This window comes from Ambystoma mexicanum, chromosome 8, assembly GCF_040938575.1.
Source record: "Ambystoma mexicanum isolate Mex_15411 chromosome 8, UKY_AmexF1_1, whole genome shotgun sequence".
Taxonomy (NCBI): domain Eukaryota; kingdom Metazoa; phylum Chordata; class Amphibia; order Caudata; family Ambystomatidae; genus Ambystoma; species Ambystoma mexicanum.
In genome coordinates, this window is record NC_090929.1 from 164480165 (window position 1) to 164500580 (window position 20416).

Sequence of the window (20416 nt, forward strand, 5' to 3'; positions counted from 1 at the left end):
TATTATACAAAAATCACAATAGAAAAAAGGTTTTTATTCACACAATAACATCTTAAAATGTATATAAATGTAAATAATCATCAAAAAGATCTAGAAAGAATCTATAAGCAACCTATAGAACACTGCTAAGTGTAATTCATAACCAGTGATATATCTGAAGCAGTGTGCAGTAGTCAGTATAAAGGTGCTATCAAAAAGTGCTAAGTGCCTACTACGAGTACATCATTACAAAGTATCATCATAAGCGTAGTTTTAACGACAAAAATGATCTAGTTCAGTCATAAAAACTGATGGTTGTCTTTGTCAGGGCACATAAATAACATAGCAACTAATATTAAGAAGAATGCAACAGTTGTTATCATACAAGATAACAATAAACCAGTAGGTCACTTAGGGCCTCATTACAAGGTAGGAGGTAGCCATGGTGCTGTTACTGCTACTGAGAAATAAAAGTGTCAAAGTAAGTATAAATATAAAGGAAAAATAAAAATAAAAATGAAAATAAAAATAGGCACACAAGTATGTGTCCTGATGTATCCATCAGTTGGTAAAGATTATCGGGTGAAAAGTCTATATAAGTGGACCAAGTCGCCAATCGCGCAACCAAAGAAAGACATTTTTTTTTTAAAAAGCAACAGATGAAAGTAAAAATGTGAAGAATAGAAGTAAAATTGAAGAAGAGAAAAAAATAGGTCACTGGGGTTAATTAGCCAGATTAGAACAGGTACAATGGCCTAGCTGCCTGGTCTAACCAGAAATAGCCAACAAACATCTCATGGAATACATTGTAGCCACTCTTCTTGGTGTTTAAGGCCTAGATCATAGCTGCGGGTGTTGTACATCCACCATTGTTTGCGTTGTGCCAATCTGGATGATATGTTATTAGCATCTACACCTAACACTTTCTCAAGGACCAGCCATTTCAAATGATTACAGTTATGATTATTGTCCAAGAAATGGGACACTAGAGGGGCTCTGAGAGTCTTGGTCCATATTTCAGATTCATGTTCTCCGATCCTCAGCTTAATGTATCTTGATGTTTTCCCGATATATGTTTTGAGGCACAGGCAAAATATTACATAAATAACGTTTTTAGTGTTAGATGTGGTGTGTTGTTTGAGCTGTTAAGTTTTGCCATTAATCGTAACTGTTGAGCAGGCAGTGGTGTAATGACATTGAGTGCAAGAACCACAAGGAAAATGGCCCATGATCGCCTTGGCCCCCCATAGGCTCGTACGAGTATTCTGTTTAATGGCAGGTGATGCTCTGTCTGCTTTAGTGAGCCAATTTTTCAAATGTTTCCTTTTTTAAATGCATATAGAGGGCATTGTAAATTAGGAATATTTATTTGAAGGAGGTGACAATGTTTCGCAATTATCTTCTTGATTTTATGATGGTAAGTATTGAAGGTCATGGCACATACTATTCGTTCCTTGGTAATATTGTCACAATTAGGATTGGTCAAAAGGGTATCCCTATGTTGGTACTTAGCCCTTTTACGGGATTGTCTAAGTAAATGGGAGGGATAACCAAGTACCTGGAGCCTATCGTGAATAATATCTGCCTGTGTCATATAGTCTTCCATCCTGGAACAATTTCGCCTAGCTCTAAGGAACTCTCCGTAGGAAATACTTTCACGCAATGATTGAGGGTGGAAGCTGTCAAACCTCAGAATAGTATTGTGGTCAGTTTCTTTTTGGTACAAATCCACAATAATATGGCTGCCTCCATCTTTAACCAAAAGGTCTAGAAATGGTAAAGATGAGTTACTGTCAGACATAGTGAATTTAAGGTTAGTGTTCAAAGTGTTCAACCATGTAAGAAACATGAGGTGGTCACCTTTAGATGAGTCCCATATAATGATGATATCATCAATGTATCGCTTATAGAGTCTGATGGCAGATCTAAAGGGGTTGGTATCAGTCAGGACGAACAACTTTTCAAAATGCCACATATAGAGGGTTGCGTAATCAGGGGCAAACGCCACCCCCATAGCCGTCCCCTTGACCTGTATATAATAAGTAGATTTAAATCGAAAGTAGTTCTTAGATAGAGCTATTTCCAATAATTCTATTAGTAATTCACTTGGAATTTGTTGAGGCTCAGGTCTAAGATTTAAGAATTCTTTGATGACATTAAGAGATTCAAGCTGAGGTATATTTGAATAGAGAGATTCAACATCAAGTGTTACTAGAATGTCTGTGCTGGAATAAAGGATAAGATTCAGGGTGAACCAGAGTATAAATGAGGGCATTTTGGTTTCGGATCTGAGCACCAAGGCCAGGTGCCTGGCTCCCCAAGGTCAAGCTCTCCATAGGAGATATGGAAAGTTCACCATCATTTGACTTTTGGCATTCTATAAACAAAAAGTGACGCCATCACTAACATATGGGGTGGAGACAGGGTTAAATATGCCTTGGCAGATCTGGGTTGTATTGGAGGGGATCTACTGGAAGAAAGTGTTTCATCTACCCAAGGATTGGCCTTTAGCCTTCATCAGATTCAAGCTGGGGTTGCGGTCCCTGTATGCAACAGTTCTTTGGATGTTGCTGCCCCTGTGGCGGAAATCTCTTTTGACGACTTCCGCAAAACCTCTAGAGATTTTAAATAATGTACTAGTGGATGAGTTGGACTGGCTACTTGATGCTTGGAGAGCCAGATGTTACATGTGTATATGTACTATATAAATAAACTATCATATCATAGCATATCATATCATATGCTTGGCTTCCTTGGACACTTGGATTGACGTTCTGCTGTCCAATCCTACACTGATTAAAAAGAAACTACGGCAGTGGGAGTGAATTAATACACAGGACAAAAGGAAGCAATATGATCTGGTGAATCTAGAATGATTAAAACGCTTCCGGCATATTTGAGAATGTTCCCATGTCCTGTTTATCGCACGAAATTTATGAGGGTGAGATTCAATTTGTATCCTACTAGGGAGGTATTACAAGAAACTAGACATGAGTAGACCCAGCTGTAGATTTTGTAAGGGGGGTAATGTTGTTGAATCCTTGAAACATTTATTCACGGGCTGCCGGGTTATAACGGCTATAAGAACTAGGTATTTGTAACCATGCAGGGAAAAGGTCAGCTCTTTGTCGCTGGAGGAATGGTGGTCTATGTTTTTATTTGGAGAAATAACGTTTATGATTTTTGAAGTGGTCAAATTCTTAGAGGCTGTGCTTTCTTAAGTGGGATATGTAGTTAAGGAATTAGGTTGGTCTGTTTGGTTTTGTTGCAGAGGATGTAAAAAGCAGGGATGAAAGGAAGGACTAATAGATTGCTGCTGTTTTCATTGATTGTATTTTAACGACTAGATGATGAAGTATATGAGATTTTAAATTGTGTTTTTTGTATTTTAAAGATTTCTTAATGAACCCCAATACATTTTCTTTTAAAAATGTAATGCAAATGCTGAGATTTTCAGATCGTGCACAATGTCAATATTTCGTTTTTTTTATAAGTCATGCATATATGTTGCACATGTGCAAGTGGCTTTGCGAACAACACAAATGATTGTAAATCTCCAAGGCTTGGTTTTCCAGGTCATCCTCCAACTGCCTCCATCTGTCCCAGGGCTGGCATTACTGACTCCTAGAACTGGCACACACTCCCTAGCATACCCTGTGAGAAACCAAAAGATGTCTCACCCACTAGTCCCCGCGGATCTGTCATCCAGGTGGCCAAGACACGGCCATTGCTTTTGGATCCAGTTCCTGGGGGTGGACCAGTGCGGAAGGATCAGCTTCGTGAGGGGTCTTTGGGGAGTGGGACACCGGATGGTGAGACACGGTATCCCCTTCCCTGTAACACCTTTACCCCATCCTACCCGGTAGGATATTTAGGATACCCCCGTCACCCGACTTTTACAACACAAATTCTTTCTCACTGACAGCCTGCTCTAAGGGAAAACAGACTAACACCCGAGCCGTGTACCTCACATGTCCCAATACTATGGTCAAGCGATGTCAGGCAATTATCAACAATCGCTCACACCTGACTTCCATTACACTTCCTCACACGCACACTGAAAATCCTATGCGCAAGTGTACTTATGCCAGCCTTCAGGTGGCGGATCCTATGAAGGACTTGTGTGGGCATTTCCCAGCCAAGACGTTGCGTGATTGATTCCTTGAATGAGTCTCTTGCCACTCAATAGTTGTGATGCGAGGCACTGCCTGCAGGCTATCTCTTGCAAAGGCGTAATTTTCACAATTAGTCCCCATTTCTGGTGTCTCACCCTCTTACCAGCCCTCTGCACAGGTCACGCCCACCCTCTACTCAGAGTCTCGCACAAGGCCCTCGACGGCTCGGCAGGTGTGCCAGGCCAGCACGAAAAACCATGCAAGTCCAGGAAAAGTGCTGCGCATACAATTTCATGAATCGACTGAGTTGCACACGCACAGTGGGTGCAGATTGGGTGCAAGTAGCCTATTTTCTGCGCAATTACTTCCACGATTCAGCCGCCAAGCGAAGATTTCGAGAACTACTGCCCTCCCAAATGAGCGGTCATCCCATTTGAATTACAAGTAGGCACACAGGTGAAACAAATAAATCCCTCAAATTCAGACTCAAGAGCAGTGCCCACGTCACATCATTACTGGGCACCTGTGGTTGAAGGAGATAAGGAGGGATCTGTTTCCGGAACGTCCTTTGATTTGGGATTGGGGGAGCAGAGGTGATGCCAATAAATGTTGTCCAAGGACGGGGAGGCAGCTTATGTGCACCACAGCGTCTAGTATAATGAGAAGGCCTATTGTCTTATCAAAGACAAGTTGGCCTCACCAGTTTACTTGGATCATGCCTGGAACTTAGGGGTGTACATCACATGACAGTCTTGAATCATCAATGTGTAAATTAGATTAAACTTCCAATCATGTACCTGGATTCAAGATACATGGATTCAATAGTGACGATGTAGGGGACCTTGTCTTAAGGGAATGGGTTTATATAGTGTGTGGCTAATCGGTTCAGGGATTATAGGGGAACATTAACATGTTCTATAGGCGTTAGCCAATGAGAGTGGGGAGGATGAAATTGTAACCTGTGTATGCTAATATGCTGTTTTGCGCTATAAAAGATGTAACCTCTTGGGGCGTGATGAACTGTGCGTCAGTTCGGTTCTATGGGACCGTCTGAGACCTTTTGCATGTAATGAACCTTGTTTTCCCTTGCAAAGCGGTGCAGTGGTTATTTGGCCTTTTGGATTCTTTATATCACATGGTTTTTGGGTTGCTATTTTCTTACACACCGAAAGCATCAATGTTTTAGTACTGCGATGCATTTAATTCTAGATAAATATAATTTCTAGGATTTTCTTCCGCTTCTGACGAGCCAGTCTTTAATTATTTTTGTGGATGTTGAAAACCTATGATTTGCATATGCGCCGCTCGTTTTATCGTGTACTTGCTGTAGAAATCGTCACAGAATTATCTCTACCATCTGGAAATAGAGTCCCCCCCCTAACTAATAACCCGGTTGTTCTATCTAGAAGCTCTCCTGCAGAATGTCCTGCCCTTTAGACAAGAATTACTATACCATTCATTCTTCAGACCAAAAGCGGCTCACCTCTGGGCTCACGCTCTCTTGAAGCTGATAAAAAAAACTATCCTTATTCAAGGCATCACTCATCTGGCCAATACCACTCCTCAAACGGTAGTAGTTGCTGAAGCATTTAAACCTGTGTGGCTTTTTGAATGAACCATCCCTCGAGACCCATAATCCTGCATGTTTTCGCCCAATATGCCTCTTCTGTTTTGTGACTAAGGTTGCAGAGATTGTGGTGACCCACTGTCTTCTGGATTTTATCAAGGGCTTGGGACACCTGTGCTATCAACAGGCAGGCTTCCAACCTGCTCAAGTTATTGAATGAGTCCTTTTGTCTGAGCTAATTGACTTTAGCCTTGTGGCAAGTGGCAATGGTGTCATGGCCCTGATTCTTTTCGATCATTCGGTGACATTTGACACTGTTGGCCATCTGCTCCCATAAGGCTGGCTATCTGAGGCAGACATAAAGAGAACTGCTCAACAATGGTTTAAGTTCTTTCTGAGTGTATGTGTCATGGCCACAGGCCCCAGAACACAAACCCACACCATCTAGTGATGGGGGCAATGTGTCACTTGACTCACTTATGTCCCTTTGGGACCTATAAACACAGGGGCCCTGGCTGGACTCAGTCCTAGCGCCTTTGGCACCAGGCTCATATAGAGATGTGCAAACAAAAAATGCAGTTATCCGTAGATAAACTGCACAACCTCCTATAGTTGATTCATATAAATTTATGCGTAAAGACGCTGCATAATCCTCTCCAAGACAACAACCCTATTTAAAGAGTGTGTGTTTTAGACATATAACAGCATGTCAGAACTCATTTGTTTCAGGTTTATTCAATCATTTTTTTATTGTAGAAAACTTTTACAAAAAGGCATATCAAATATATTAATAACACATCTATAAAAAACCAATTGTCAAGAAAACATTTTTTATCACATCAACAAAAAAAGTCTCACATATCATTCCTTGTATACTCTTTCATCCCCATGCATACAAAAAACCACTTATACTTGTGCAAAAAACACAATCCTGATAGATTTGTTCTGTGACTCAGAACATCCCATCCGTATGGGTTTAATATTTTGGTAGTTCCAAAAAGTGCCTATTTAACAATATTTTTCCATCGATATAAAAACACTGGGTAGGTATTCCAAAATGATTGTTCATGGACCCATATTAATCCCCATCTTTTATCTATGAAAACCCAAGTTATGGCTAACTCCGGGAGGAGTAGGCCCTATGGTGTTGTCGACTCGAGTTTCGGGTTGCCAGAACGGTCTATACAGCTTCCGTCTGGTGCACCTCATCAGGACGTATACATTACAAACAAAAACACAGTTACTAAAAACAGAATTCAAATTGATGTGAATTGACGAATTTCATTCAATTTCAAAGAGCTAGTTTCTTTTGCTTCACAAGGTGTTCAGTAGTGGTAATCCAAATATGATTTTTTCAGAAAGCCGCTTCCAAAGTATAAAAACCTCAGGTTTGGTCTCCTCATGTGTTGTTCGCAGGAACCAGCCACGATTACATTTCCTTCTTACTTGCAATATTGTTGTATCTTAATTCGCAGAGGTATTGTTTGCTCCCCGCTGGATATATTGCAGGCCAATTGGTTCGAGTACATTAAGCCAATGGCACGAGGTCCCTGTATTCTTTCCCAAAGGAGAACACTGGATGTGGACAGTGTCTCACACTCAAGGGGTCAGCAACCACTCATATGTTTACTTGGGTGTCGGCCAGTCATCTGGGAATTGCGGGTCCCGTTGAGCAGCTCTGCTGTTTGGTTCATATAGAGATGTGAGCAGGAACACTTTATTTCAGTGCAGGAGTGCTTTTACTTTATTTCAGTGCAGGAGTGGTTTTATTTTACAAGAACTTTCCAGGAGCTGAAAGCCTTTATTCCAGAGAACATCCTCATGTGCTGACTCATCAGGTGTGGCTCCCTAGGCCTGGGCTTCATGTGCTGACTCATCGGGTGTGGCAGGGTGTGGCAGGGTGTGGCAGGTAGACTGAACCTGGTGGGCGTGGCTTCAGAAGCTCAGTGTATAAGCTGCTCCATCCTTAAGGCCGGTGCTTTGCGTTACTGTGCACTTGCGTGCAACGTGACCCTCTTCGTCGCTTGGACCAGTTTACTTACCTTTGGAAACCAGGTGTTCTCCTGCATACTCACCTCCAGGAAACCGGTGCTTCATCGATTCATCGGCAGACTCATCTCCTGACATCCAGTGATCTTGATCCCGATGCCGCAGCACCGCACTCCGCATCCACGAACTTGGACCCTGTGAAGAAGAAGAAAGACAAGGTTAGAACATCCGTCCTAGGGCCGTGCTGCATTTGAACCCCACGCACCCCCTAGTTAACAATTTACCAGCTACTGTACCACTGCAGCTTTGTTCCTCATTCCCTCTGGCTGTCGCCTCGAGCTCCGCAGCTTCTGCCAGGCCGGCAACATCACCTGCAAGGGAAGAAAGCAAAAGAGCAAACATCAGAAGTGGAACGGACAGCAATACAAGACAACAAACTTTACAATACAACAAAAACAGACGAGGAAAGACAAAGGCAAACAGGAACACTTGCCTGAAGTATAGTGGCTTAGTCGCAGCAGCACTGGACTACCACGTGCAAGGGACCAGTGAAGGAACTCTTCCAGATCATACAAGCGCCCCTGCCAGAAGCAGCAGGACGGAGTGCTCGCCAAAACGAATCAACAAGTGAGCTTTCCAGGGACAGCACATACCACGGGTACCACGGTTTGGGAGAAGGGATCTGGAAGGGGAACAGGCGCACAAGCTAGCATACTCATGCCCCCTATTCTCCACGCAGGAGCAGTCCCGAGCAGCATGACCTATTACCACCAGTCACCACATAAGCGCAGAGGGCGAAGTTGGACCCAAGCTACCTCACCCCCGGGAGGGCTACAACCGTGCCCCAACGCCTCGGCAGAGACCAGGTGAGCGTAACAGAACACAAAGCCTCTTTGAATCTCTGCCTGGGCATTATGGAAACTTCTGAAATGGACCAGTTGGCCCAATTACTGGGAGAGTTACGGGCTAAAGTTCATGCCTCAAGACAGGAAACCAGTGCCCTAAGGAGGGATCTAATTGTGAACCGGGAGCAGACAGATGAACTAGCAAGGCAAATACTCCAGGCACAGGCAGGCCAGGTCCCACTGCCGGGGTATGCCCCTCCTGCCGTGCCTCCACTGCCCACGCCAGTACAGGTGGTTCTTCCAGGGGGATTCCCCTGGCCCCACCAGAACTGTTCACAGGCGATCCGAATAAGTACACCATCTTTATGAATCAACGTCGCCTGCATATCTTGTGCAGACCTGGGGCATTCCCCAACAATCAAGCGGGAGTGGCATTTGTACTCTCATCTTTTGGAGGTAGTGCAGCGGACTGGTCAATACCCTTGGTAAACCAGGATGATCATTTGCTTCGAGACTTCGGAGGTTTCCAGCGTGAAATGGAGAAACTATTTGCATGGCATACTCAAGGGCGGACTCTGGACAATGAACTGTTATCACTACTGCAGGGTAATCAAGATCTACTAACATATATTGCTTCCTTTAATCGTCTGATAGCACAAATTAACTGGCCAGAGGAGAAAAGAACTACGCTCTTTTACTGAGGCTTGTGAGGGGAACTTAAGGACGTATTAGCCCAAGTAGTCAATCCCCCAGAAAGATGTGCTGAATATATTGACCTGACAGTGCAGCTTGATCACAGATTGCAGGAACGGAAGATGGATCAGGCCAAGGCCGAGGGGCGGTCAGTCTACATGCGACCCCGTGAGAATCAAACCAAATCACACGATCAGTCCGAGCCAATGCAAATTGGAGGCTGCAGAGCCCACTCAGCAAGGCAGAAAGGGAGAAAAGGAGACAGCAGCAGCTTTGTTTGTACTGTGGTAAGACGGGTCACTATCTCTGAGAATGCCCGGTGGAACCAACCAGGAAAGCAGTTGGAGCAATTGACAAGGGTGAAGAAGAAGAACAGGACTCGGGAAACTCCAATGCCTGGCAAGTGTAGGGGTCCCCTTGTCGACCGGTGAAAAGGAACCTATACAGACCTCACATCTAGTCATCCCTGTGCTCCTGGTAAACCACAAGCAACCGTCGAAAATACCTGCCTTGGAGGCATACATTGACAGTGGGGCTGTGGGAAATTACATGGACCAAGATCTGGCTACCCGGATAGGCCTTCCTCTCGACAGAAGCAGGTTTCGGAAAACGTCACAGCAGTTGATGGATCTTAGCTATCATCCGGCCCAGTGACGCATTACACCGAGAAGGTCATGCTTCTGTGTCAGGACGGTCCCCAAGAGGACATCAACTTCGATCTCATCGGCGCTCCCTAGTTCCAGATGATATTGGGAATGCCCTGGCTGGAGACCCACAACCCCAGGATTGACTGGCGTAAACAAGTTCTGATCTTTCCCCAAGACTGAACCGACACCTGTTATAGCAAGGGGTTCTCATTAAAAGGTCTTACCAACCCAGGTTTGTTGAAGAAAGAAACCATTCTGGGCCTCACCAGTTCACTACCGCCTGAAAACCTGGATTACCAAGACGTCTTTCAAAAAGAGCAAGTGAATACCCTACCTCCGCACAGACCGTATGACTGCCAAATTGATCTGGTACCTGGAGCTCAAGTTCCCTGCAGCCTGATTTACGCCCTAACAGAACAGGAAAACCAGCATCTTAAAACCTACCTCGATCAGTATCTGGCAAATGGCTTAATTCGTCCGTCCAAGTCCCCTGCATATCTGCCCCTTCTTTTTTGTGCCTAAAAAGGAGGGAGACCTGAGGACTTGCATTGACTACAGAGCACTTAACCAGATCACGGTTAAAAAAACGGTACCCGTTACTGCTTATCCCCGAGCTCTTGGATCAAGGCAAAAACGCTCAGATATATACAAAACTAGACTTATGAGGGGCCTACCATCTAGTAAGAGTAAAAAAAGGAGACGAGTGGAAGGCGGCCTTTCGCACGAAATTTGGCCTTTATGAATATCAGGTTATGCCCTTTCAACAATGTAAGGCCCCAGCAGCATTCCAATTTTTAATGAATGACATGCTCCGCGAACTGTTGGATGTCTGCGCTCTTGTCTATATTGATGACATTCTTATCTATTCGACCACCAAGGAGGACCACGTCAACCTTATCCGGGCAGTTTTGGAGAAACTGCGGCAACACCGGCTATATGCAAAATTGGAGAAATGCTTCTTTCATGTGACAGAGGTAGAATTCCTCGGCTTTATTCTCACACCACGGGGCGTACGCATGGACACACGCAAGATAGACGCTATCCTTAACTGGCCCTCACCGACATCCATAGAGGGAGTACAAAGTGTACTCGGGTTCGCCAACTTTTATCGCCGGTTCATTCCCGGGTTCTCCCAGATCGTCCACCCAATCACCTCTTTACTTTGGAAAAATAAACAATTTAATTGGTCCGCAGAGGCAGAGAAAGCCTTCCAGGAGCTAAAACAAGCATTTACCACAGCACCAATTCTACGGCATCCTCGACCAGAACTACCATACGTGGTCGAAACTGATGCTTACAACATAGCAATGGGAGCAGTCCTGCACAATGAGACCCCAAAACAGGTCAGTTGCATCCCGTGGCATTCTGGTCTCGCAAGTTTTCAGCCCCTGAATTGAATTATGCAATCACTGATAAAGAACTGCTAGCAATTAAGGCAGCGTTCAAAGCCTGGAGATATTATCTTCTTGGAGCTAGACATACAGTCCCCGTCATCATGGATCATCGCAATCTACAATATCTGAAGACCGCTAAAGCGCAATCATCACGCCAACTCTGCTGGGCTCTCTTCTTTGCGAAATGCGACTTTGTCATCACCAAAGACCCGGAGTGCACAATGGAAAAGCGGACACCTGTCTCGCATGAGTGAGGGAGAAGAGGCATTCACTACACCAGACCCCGTGGCCATCATCCCTGAAGGACAAATCCAAGGCATGGTTCCCGCAACCACCACCACTCTAGACAACTTAAAATCTGACCTGCAACACTTGATGAGTCCACCAGCGCAACAGGAATGGCTAGGGAAGGGAGACCGGTATATGATCGTGGACAACCTACCATACTACCAAGGACGATTGTACATCCTGGATAAGAAATTACAGAATCAAATCATCGCAAACTATCACTATTCATTAGTAGAAGGGCATCCGGGAATAGCCAAAACCCAAGCTAAAATAACGAAACATTACTGGTGGCCAACTTGGCGAAAGGACATTGTCCAGTTCATCGCAACCTGTGGCACCTGTGCACACAAGTCCCAAAAACAAAGTCCTGCAGGTCTGCTATGTCCTTTAGAAGTACCCCCAGCACCTTGGCATACGCTATTAATGGATTTTATTACAGACCTTCACTCCTGTAATGGATACAATACCATCTTAGTCGTCGTAGATCTGTTTTCCAAAATGGCCCACTTTATTGCCCAGAAAGGTCTCCCAACTTATTCTACTCTGGTTACTGTGTTTTTGGAACAGATTGTCCGGCTGCACGGGCTCCCATCAATATTGATATCAGACTGAGGAACTCAGTTTGTCTCTGCATTCTGGAAAAGGTGTTGTAAAATTGCCAAAATCGACCTCCGGTTATCTACAAGCCATCACCCCCAAACCGACGGCCAGACCAAATGGACTAACCAGACCCTCGAGCAATACATAAGGTGTACGCTGCAACAAACCGAGGATACCTGGAAGGGCATACTTTGGTTTCCATAATACACATATAACAACTCCATTCACACCAGTACGGGACAAAACCCATTCTACATAGTGTACAGTCGACATCCACGGACATCCGTTTTTGACCCACTCGAATCATGAGAAATGCCCGCTGTAACGACCTTACACAAAACCATCACCCAGGTTTTTAAGGAATCAGCAGAGCATCTTGCCAGAGCCAAAGAGAAACAGAAGCAGTTTGCGGATCAACACCGAAGGGAAGCTCCCAACTACCAAGTCGGAGACAAGGTTTGGTTAGCATCCAAAAACATCCCCCTGAAAGGACCACGGGCGTTCCGTCCCAGATATCTGGGACCCTACACTATCAAGGCTACGATCAACCCTATGCCCATGAAATTAGAATTACCGGCCCACACACAGATCCACCCGGTGTTTCATGTCTCCCTCCTAAAACCATTGAGACTAGGTACGTGAATCAACACTCCACCGGATCCCAAAATAGTTGAAGGAGAACCAGAATAAGAAGTTAAAAGGATCCTAGACTCTAAGATGGTTCAGTCCAAGTTATACTATCTCATAGACTGGAAAGGTTATGGTCCCTAAGATCGGACCTGGGAACCCAGTGAGCATGGCCATGCTCCACGATGAATCAGGCACTGCAATAACCCCACTAAACCAGGGGGGAAACCACCCATGAGAGGGGCCTTGAGGGGGAGTGCTGTCATGGCCACAGGCCCCAGAACACAAAAACCACACCATCTAGTGATGGGGGAAATGGGTCACTTGACTCACTTCTGTCCCTTTGGGACCTATAAACACAGGGGCCCTGGCTGGACTCAGGCTCATATAGAGATGTGAGCAGGAACACTTTATTTCAGTGCAGGAGTGCTTTTACTTCATTTCAGTGCCTGAATTCCAGAGAACATCCTCATGTGCTGACTCATCGGGTGTGGCTCCCTAGGCCTGGCCTTCATGTGCTGACTCATCGGGTGTGGCAGGGTGTGGCAGGTAGGCTGAACCTGGTGGGCGTGGCTTCAGAAGCACAGCTATATAAGCTGCTCCATCCTTAAGGCCGGTGCTTCGCGTTACTGTGCACTCACGTGCAACGTGACGCTCACCATCGCTTGGACCAGTTTACTTACCTTAGGAAACCAGGCGTTCGCCTGCATACTCACCTCCTGGAAACCAGTGCTTCATCGCTTCACCTGCAGACTAATCTCCTGACATCCAGTGATCTTGATCCCGACGCCACAGCACCGCACTCCGCATCCACAAATTTGGACCCTGTGAAGAAGAAGAAAGACTAGGTTAGAACATCCTTTCTTGGGCCGCGCTGCATTTGAGCCCGGTGCGCCCCCTAGTTAACAACTTACCAACTACTGTTCCGCTGCAGCTTCGTTCCTCATTCCCTCTGGCTGTCGCCTCGAGCTACGCAGCTTCTGCCAGGCCGGCGACATCAGCTGCAAGGCAAGAAAGCAAAAGAGCAAACATCAAAAGTGGAACGGACAGCAATACAAGACAACGAACTTTACAATACAACAAAAACAGACAAGGAAAGAGAAAGGCAAACAGGAACACTTACCTGAAGTATAATGGCTTATTCGCAGCAGGACTGGACTACCATGTGCAAGGGACCAGTGAAGGAACTCGGTCCAGATCATACAAGTGCCCCTGCCAGAAGCAGCAGGACGGAGTGCTCGCCAAAACTAATCAACAGGTGAGCTTTCCAGGGATAGCGCATCCCACGGGTACCACGGTTTGGGAGAAGGGGTCTGGGTGGGTAACAGGCACCCAAGCTGGCATACTCACGCCCCCTATTCTCCTTTCAGGAGAAGTCCCGAGCAGCATCACCTATTACCACCAGTCACCACATAAGCGCAGAGGGTGAAGTCGGACCCGAGCGCCTCACCCCCAGGAGGGCTGCAACCGTGCCCCAAAGCCTCTGCAGAGACCAGGTGAGCGTAACAGTATGGTCGTAATCAGTGGTTATTTCCCCTTTTGATCCCGATCCCTTTCCTATGAGATGTGGTGTACCATAGGGCTCCCCACTTCCCCCTATACTTTTTAATATATGCATCCACCCATCGGCCAGAGTGATCCACTACTTCAGCCTTTGGTTCTATTCTTACATCAAGTACAACTCTGACACAACTGAGGTTTCTGGTATGGGAGTAGTGCTGGGACTCCAGCTGCTGGCCTATTCACTCACATGGGCCCCCATCCAGTTCCAGGCCCTTCGGTAAAAAATCTGGGTGGCAAGCTATGACATTTGCTCACACTGGCACCACAGATTCCAATGCTTGCAACACCTGTTTTTTCCATCTCAGAATATTGCAAAGGGTTATAGTGTTCTGGACAGCTTCTGAACAGTGGACTCTTGTCACAGCCATTGCCTCACATTTAGACTATTGTAACTCGGTGTAGCATGGCTGTGCATCTTGTCCAAAGGCTCCAAATAGTGTAGCACTCACCCACATGCTTGTTGGTGGGAGCTCGTAGCCGTGAACACATTACTCTTTTTCTGAGGCAAATTCACTGCCTTCCAGTACGTGAGGACATTCAGTTCAACTGCCGTTTTAGGTCCTGGTGTAATTCAGGATAATGTCAGGATATAGTGTCCCCGGGGTTCACTCTGCTCTTTCTTTCTCTCCTAAAGTCGCCACTTTTAGGAGAAAAGAGGGCAAGCAGTTCCACTGTTTCAGTCCTATCCCCTAGCTATGGAACAACAGAGGCGTAGCCAGGATTGTCTAACAAGTGGGCCCTGAAGTTAATGTAGTTGTGCCCACCAAAGTGACATTAACATCTGCCCACACAACGCTGCTGAGTGGGCATTTACAGATTTTGGGTGGGCCTTACCCGCTCGGGCCCTACCCTGTCTATACCTGTGTGGAACAGCCTCAATCGTAGAATTCATCAGATCGCCGGGAATGTTCAATTTCATCAAGCCATGAAAACCATGGGCATAGGACATGGGGCGGACAGGCGAGACAAATCCCCCCCCACAATTTTAAGTGGGGGGGATATAATGGCATTTATCCCCCCCCCCCCGAGAATATGTCTGTGTTGTGCACAGTAGCAGTGCACTCTGTCTCTGCCACTGTCTGCTGCAAATTCCAGTTACATGCAGCCACTAGATCTTGCCGTCCGTGGTGCCAAGTTGCATCAGGTACTCCGCAACCCCCCCCCCGAGCTGTACACTGACACTGAGGGTCTTATGGATGTGGGGCGTTTTCAGGGTCCCAGAAGCAAAGTCCATTTTCTAAGCGGTCCTTAAGTGTCTCCATTACGTTTTGGTTTTCGATTGTAAACCTGCCAACAGGTGTTTAATAGTGCGGGAGTGGGCGAAGCCTGCAATGATTCCTTACACGAATTCAAGGCGAACATACACACCCTTAGCACTTGAGATATATCATCATGTTGACCTTCGATATTACAAAAATAAGGCACTTTAGTAGGAAAGGGGTGCTTTCATCCAGTTCTGCAAACATGTCCAAGTGTTAAACATGTTTCCAAAAAACAAGGAGTTTTTTTTTGTTATTGTTCTTTGACAAGACTGGAGGCTTACTAATATTCAGGGGCGGACCGGGAACCAAAAGAGGCCCTGGAAATAATGTTCAAAGTGGCCCTATAGTACACATTTTCAGAAAGCCCAACCCTTTTCATGTGAGAAAATCTGGAAATAAAATAGCTTACCACACAAAAGAGGGCCAGGGTGCATAGGCCTACTGGGAAATCTCCAGAGTTCTCTGTAGGGCAGTCCACACCTGCCCAGGGTGCACAGGCCTACTGGGAAATCTCCAGAGTTCTCTGTAGGGCAGTCCACCCCTGCCCAGGGTGCACAAGTCTACTGGGAAATCTCCAGAGTTCTCTGTAGGGCAGTCCACCCCTGCCCAGGGTGCACAGGCCTACTGGGAAATCTCCAGAGTTCTCTGTAGGGCAGTCCACCCCTGCCCAGGGTGCACAGGCCTACTGGGAAATCTCCAGAGTTCTCTGTAGGGCTGTCCACCCCTAATAATATTAACCAAAACCTACCTGTTTCCTCTCTGAATTTCCTCAACTCTGACCTCTCCTGCAGCCAACGACCTTTGAGTGCTAGTGCACTGTAAACAAAAATCAACGAAAAGCAAGGTTACAAAATAACGAATATAATTCAATTTAACTTGAGATATTCGTGGCCAGTGCATGATTTTGTTGAAAAATGATCAAACACTTCTTTAACAAAAACATGACATAAGATATGACAACGTTTGCAATGTCGCACTTTATGGCAGAGCCCGGCTCATTTATTCAATAATTTGCTTGGTGTTTCATATGGCACTGCACGCCGATTGCAAAATTCTTCTGAGCCCCTCTAGAGAGCTGCCACTGTCCTAAAAATGTGGACCACTCAAATATGGAATCTGTGCAGAAGGTGGTCTTTTTAAACAATAAAACACTCTCCAGATTTAAGTAGCGCGCATCTGCCTGACCCTGAATGACCTCACGGCTGATGCAGACTTTGGTACATATTGGGGTGTGGTGGGAAAGTGCTTTCGGCTTCTCGGATTTGCAATTCAGTTTACATTGCATAGGGGTCCCCAGGGGTGTTGCTAGGTCTGGAAAAGACCTGGGGCTACTCTGATGTCGGAACTGTCGGGACTGGGGGCTAGCTAGCCTTTTGGTTGTAGCTCCTGAGATTCTATCCGGGGCTACAACCAAAAGATCAGGGACTATAGCCCCCTTAGCCCCCCCCCACCCCTAGCAACGCCTCTGGGGTCCCCTTTACAATACAATACAATAAAAACATAGACAAATACAAACATGTGTAAACTAAATACATGCCTTATCCTCATTAGAAATGCAAACATTTTAAAGAATAAGTGCTTAAAATAAAATCAACATGATTAATCAGCACAGCCTAACATAAAATAAAATCAACATGATTAATCAACACAAAATTGCACTTCAGTAGAGGGAGGATAGCTCAGTAGCAACGTGCTTGTCTTGAAAACAAGACAATAGGGAGCAACACGGGTTCGATCCCCGCGTCCGCGCTTAGATATTAAGCACCGTATAAGTATGTCAAGCCTCCATGTATAATTGTCAATTGCACCGACATCTGTGGTTTGCCCGCCCATTTTTCATTGCTCCCTTGATCGACACGCGGCGTTCCCTTTTGATTCACAGTTGAAAGGTGCACCTGTATCAAACCCTCCCCCACCACAATTCCTCCATTTTGTAGTACAAACAGTCTATGTGGGCCTGTTCGCTGTCCCTGCGTGAAGTGCTTTCATCTCAACGCCCTTAGCTTTTGTCAGAAAATAAAGACATTTGAATTCAAATTCGATCCAGCGTCGATAATGCGGCTTCTCTGGGTACAACGCTCCCGTGCAGCGGCGATAGTTTCTTTGCAAAAATAAGAGCTCATTAAAAATTGAAAAAAAGGGGGTTCTGGGAACCCGAGATTACCGATCGGACTTAGAATGCGTGTTCGAGGCAAGCGTTGCCGCTGCTCACCTCGATGGACGGGGGATAAAATATGCGCATACGGGGGTCTATTAATGCAGGAGAGAGAGAGAACCGCCGCCCGGCTCGAGCACAGCGTGTTCAGAAATGGATCCGCGCCTTGCGCACTACGCGGGCGGTACAGGGCGCCCTGCGCGTGATCTACGGCCGAATCGCTTCCCCGCGCCTCGCGCCATAAAGAACATTTAACAAAGAGTCGGGTTGGCATGTCTGAAAATGTCAGGGAATTTCAACTTCTGTATTTTTATTACCCACCCAAAAAAACGGCGCCCGGAAGAAATACGGACGCAGGCCTCTGTCGAGCTGACAAGAAAATGCCTATTGCACAATATGCGTGGCTAAGAGGCCTTTTTTATATATACCATAAACATAATGTATTCCTTCGCCTACTCCAGCGGATGCAGCGGCGACGTACTGCGTTCCGCAGACTGATGTTGTCCTCAACAACTCCGGCGAGTGATTAAACAAGAAATACATTTCGCTGTCATTTCATTTAGAATCAAATCAAGGACAATTTGTTAGGCCCAAATGAAGCTGTTATCCTCCTCCGCCTGTACGTAGGCTCCTGGCCGCCGAGGCATTTACATGCGCGCGGAGGAAGCTCTCCGCCGCATAATGGCCTGTCCTCGAAAATGATCTTTACGAGTCCGCTGTTCCGGAGCCGCCTGCGAGAAACAATAAACAGGACATTGACTTTTTTTTTTTAATGTAAACTCACAACAATGAGATGGTCTTAATGCTCGTTTTATTCAGTCGAGAACGGCTCGCTGTTGCGCGTTTATTTTATGGAAGTGTGCAATGGGACCTCTTACTGTGTCACCTCAATTTGCTACCCCTAGAGCCCTCCACAATGTCCCAGAGTGGCTTACGGTGTGGAAGCAAACAAAGGGAACACTGGGCGATCCTTAGACTACAACCTGCCCCTCGCCCCACCTTTTACACCCCTACAACAGTGGTGGTCTTAACACATCTTAAATCCATCCAAGACTTGATTGCGGTTACATGTCAGTAGCTGTGTAAGTGCTGTGTATAACCTCACATCTTAATGTGCCACTTTTATTATTTTTGTATTTTTTTAGCGCAGGCCTAGCTTCGAGAAGCAAGGGCGCTTTACAGTGGAATACAATACAGATACACAACTAAGCACTTTTCAGGGGTATACAACAGTACAGATGCATAACGGAGCGCTTTTCAGAAGTAACAACAGAACAGATATACAGTGGGTGGGAACAATACAGAGGGGCACAGAGGAGCGGTACAGCTGTAGAGGGTGGCGGGGAGGATTGGGTGGGCAGCTTCTAGTGAGTCAGGTGGCGCGGTGGCGACACGATGGACTAGGTGTTGAGGAGGAGCGACTCCTTGAAGTGATGGGTCTTGAGTTCTTTTCTGAATTGTAGGAGCGTGGGGGTGAGTCTGATGCTGACAGGGAGGAGGTTTGATAGTCTTGGGGCGTAGGCAGAGAAGGCTTGTTTTCTGCTCCTTTCCTTTTTGTAGCAACGGATTTCAAGTCTGCCCGTGTCCTGGCTTCTGGTGGTGTGCTGTCCGCCAGAGATGCTGAGTTTCTTCACGAGGTAGGTGGGCGACTTGAGGGCGACTGCCTTATAGATAATGCAGCAAGACTTGAAGGTGATTCGGGCATTTGGTGGGAGCCAGTGAACGTCAATGAGGGCCAGGGTTATGTGGTCGTATTTGTGTAGACCTGTGATGAGGCACGCAGCCACGTGTAAGACACTTCTCTGGGGCACAAGGGCAGACGATGGGAGGTCTTTGAGGTGGTATAGGACCAGTACTTTAAAGGTGCTTGAAAGGTGGATCTAAAGCTGTCTGGAGGGAGGAAGGGCTTGATTTTCCGCAAGAGAAAGAGCTGATACCAAGCTGTCTGAGTTGTCTTATCTATGTGCGCCTTGAAGGAGAGGTGTTTTTTGCAGTTGAACCCGAGGGACTTGGCACAGGTGAGCTCGGGTGTGAAGCCCTCAAAGTTCATGGTTGATAGCCAGGTCACCTCAATCGGATATCCCTAAAACTCCCAAAATATCTGAGAGTAGTATGCGTTGTGGAACTAACAAGGTGGTTAGGGATGGACTATAGAAAAACCTACAACCTCTGGGTTCATCTGCCTCCTGCTTACAACAAAGAAGCAGTCTTAGGGTTCTTACAATCATTTGAGACTTGCTGTTGCACTTTTGTGGATGTGGATAAACCAAATTCTTAAGGTCTCATTTTGAATGAGCCGTTAAATCCGGCAGAGTGAACGGCCTCTATGACTGCAGTGCACTAGGGTGAATATTGATTATTTTCTGTGTGGGGCAGTAGAAGGCACATGATGCAGGGCGGCTCTTGGGTTTATGTGCCTTTTGCTGCCCTGGCAGGAAATACTCTATGATCACTGCAACACACACAGGTATGCACCATGATGATCAGTGATGGCGGTTGTCAATAGAATAGATTCATATTGCTTCCCCTGCTTTTTGCAGATGCAGAAAACAGAGAGCAGTCCCTAGGGATCAAAGCCTCCCCCCTCCTGTCTCCTACATTCGACAGAGAAATGAAATTACTGCTCCGTAAATTTGCTGTTCACAGTCATGCATCTGACTTCTCAATGTGCCACCTCATTTGGATATCTCTA